At 44.3% G+C, this 2,762-nt stretch overlaps 1 protein-coding gene across 1 annotated transcript in view; it reads left to right on the top strand.

Annotated features, from left to right (window-relative positions):
• Window positions 1-2,762, top strand: part of RCOR1 (REST corepressor 1) — a 51,246-nt gene that overhangs the window by 837 nt on the left and 47,647 nt on the right. The gene's annotated exons all lie outside the window — the stretch shown is intronic.

The following is a 2,762-nucleotide window of genomic DNA, read 5'->3' on the forward strand; positions in this document are numbered from 1 at the left end:
TTGAAAGATGCTGCTTCAGTCCCTGACGCTGGTGCCCTCAGTAGAGGTCTTGACTACATTGCTTGACCTCTGTTTTCCTTGGATGTGCAGGGCTGACACCTCAAGGCAGTTGAGGACTGGCTGCCGTTTGCTGAGGATGGAGCTGGGTAAAGGAGCTCCTCTAGACAGTTTAGAGGACTGGCTGCATTCTGCAAGGCCGGAGTTCTGTCCTGTGACTGCAAAAGTCGCTTAACCACTGTCTTTCAGTTCGTCCATTTGTAAAAAGTTGATGCCTTGAGATTTCCAGGTGAAAATTGCTGTGCAAGTGTTACTCCTTTTTCCTCTCCTGCTGGTGGTGACCAACTGCAGCTTGCTGGATATTGGACGTGTTATTTCTATTTGTGGGTTATACAAGCTTTCTCAGAGGGAGGAGTGCTGCATCTCCTTACGCGTACCTTTGGAAAAGCTTACACCTGGAAAACATTGACTTTTATTTGGTACTGTGTAAACTGATAAATGTTTACAGGCATCTGAGTTTGTAATTTGACAATTTTGCATTTCATTTTGGATGAGGAATTCTAGGTAGGTGCAGGTGTATTTTAGCAACCATAAAAAGTTGTGCCAGTAGCCAAGGCAAAGGATATATCCATATTCATTGCTCCCAAAGGAATGACTGACTGTTTTTAACCCCTGCGTCTTTGGAGAAGCATAAATCTAGGAATTTTCTCTCTCCACATTTTTGTATATGGGCAGGAGGAGGAATAAAAGGTGGCAGCAATCGATACAAATTAGAAGTTACGAGTAGGAACCTGGGAGGGAAACTAGGGGGGGTGGGGGGGAGGGTTGGAATTCATGGGTGGCTCCTACCAGAGTGAACAGTAGTTTCTTCTGTATTTTAAAGTCTTAGCAATGAAATAACACTATTAGATGGAGATGACAAAACTGTTCTTAATTCAGGAAAGGTGAAATGTATATTTCTGTTCTGAACTTGGGAAGCAGGCCAGTGTGCTTTTTCCTGTTTCACGTGAGCATGGCAAAGAACTCTTCAGCCAGTTAATCACCCAAGAAGATGCTAAAACAACATTTAATAGCAATAAACACGTTTAAAACAGTAGGCCCAGATACCTTAGGACTCAGGAGTGCTGAAAGAGCTGGCCAGGAGATCTTTGGCCCACTATTGTTCCTTCCTACACATCTTGGAATGCCAGAGAAATTGCAGAAGGCTGATGGAATGTTAACGTTGTGCCAATGTACAAATAAGAGCAAGTGTAATTATAAGGTTGTCATCCTGGCACCCACCATAGGCAAAACAGTAGGAAAGCATACAGGCTTCAATTAATGAACAATGAAAGGATAGGAATATAATTAAGACCAGTCACTGGTTTTATGGAAAATGTCTTGTCAAATGAAATTGATTTTGTTCTTTGAGAGTCGCAAATTTGGTTGATAAAGGTAACTCCATAGACATAAGGAGAATGTCTTGCATGTGCTTTATTACTGCATGGCATTGATTAAACAGGATTAAAAAGTTGGTACTGTATAGAGCACATGCAGAATGTATTAAGAGCTGGCTAGCTGTCTATTCTTACAGTAATTACCAATGAGCATCCTTAGTTAAAGCGGGTGTTGCCATTGGGCTTCTGCAAGGCGTGAATAAGTTTGATCTTTTCATTAATTATGGGGAGGGATTAATATTAAATCATGGCTAATAAAATGTGCCTGCCATTGATGATTGACAGAACAGCAAATAATGAGAGAGCAGTCTGAAATGCTTAATAACCTCGTAACACTTTAAAGATTTTTTTTTTAGGGCAGCTAAATGTAAATCTGTATCAAGGAATAAGAGGTGCAGACCAACCTACAAATCGGGGACTGTATCACGAGAGAAATGAATCTGAGAAGGATTTGGGGGTCAAAGTGGAGAAGCAGCCTCACCTGAGTTCCCAAAACACGGTTCTGGCTGTGCTGCATACACTCAATCTGTCTGCTCTTTTACAGGAGATATTAAAAATTGGAAAGGGGGCAGGAAAGAGCCACAGGTTCAAGGACTGAAGAAATTGCCTTGCAGTGAGAGTTATCAAAAAGGCCTGAGAAGTGACTTGATTAGTAGAGGAGTACCTTCAGGAGGAGGAAACACTGGGTACTAGAGGGCTATCTTAATCTAGAGAAGAAATGTATAACAAGGAGCAATATCTAGAAACTGAAGCCAAATGGATTCAGTTTAGAAAGAAGGCACATACATTGAACAGTGTCATGGTTTAGCCAGTGGAACAAACTACCAAGGGGAAAGTAGCGAATTCTCCATTTCTTGCAATATTTACATTTAGGAATGAACACCTTCTGGGGAGTTGGGCTAAAGCACAGGTTACTGGCTCAGCCCAGGAGTACAGGAGTGAAATCTTAGGATCTATGACATCTGAGGGGTTTGGATTAGTTTTTTCTGGCCTTAAATGCAACATGTCCATACTAATGCAACAGCCTGGAGCCTGTGCGCCCTGTGGCTCTGCCCCGCCAACGGTGCACAGCCCCAGTCCCAAAGCCAGCCTGCCCTGCACCCACTTTGGACTTGCCCGGGCCGGAGACCAGCTGGAACCCACACACCCAGCTCCGCCCCTGCCCTGCACCTGCTCTGGTTGCCCACCCACACTGAACAGTGGCTATGCAGAAGCTGATGCTTGGTGCAGGGGAAAAGCGGCTCTTTCTTGCTGGTGTGGGCCCTTTTTGCTGCTGCCTGGAGCCCATGCCTGGGCTGTCCTGCGGCTCCTCTCCGCTGCTGCCACTGC

Source organism: Alligator sinensis, unplaced genomic scaffold, assembly GCF_000455745.1.
Source record: "Alligator sinensis unplaced genomic scaffold, ASM45574v1 scaffold85_1, whole genome shotgun sequence".
Taxonomy (NCBI): domain Eukaryota; kingdom Metazoa; phylum Chordata; order Crocodylia; family Alligatoridae; genus Alligator; species Alligator sinensis.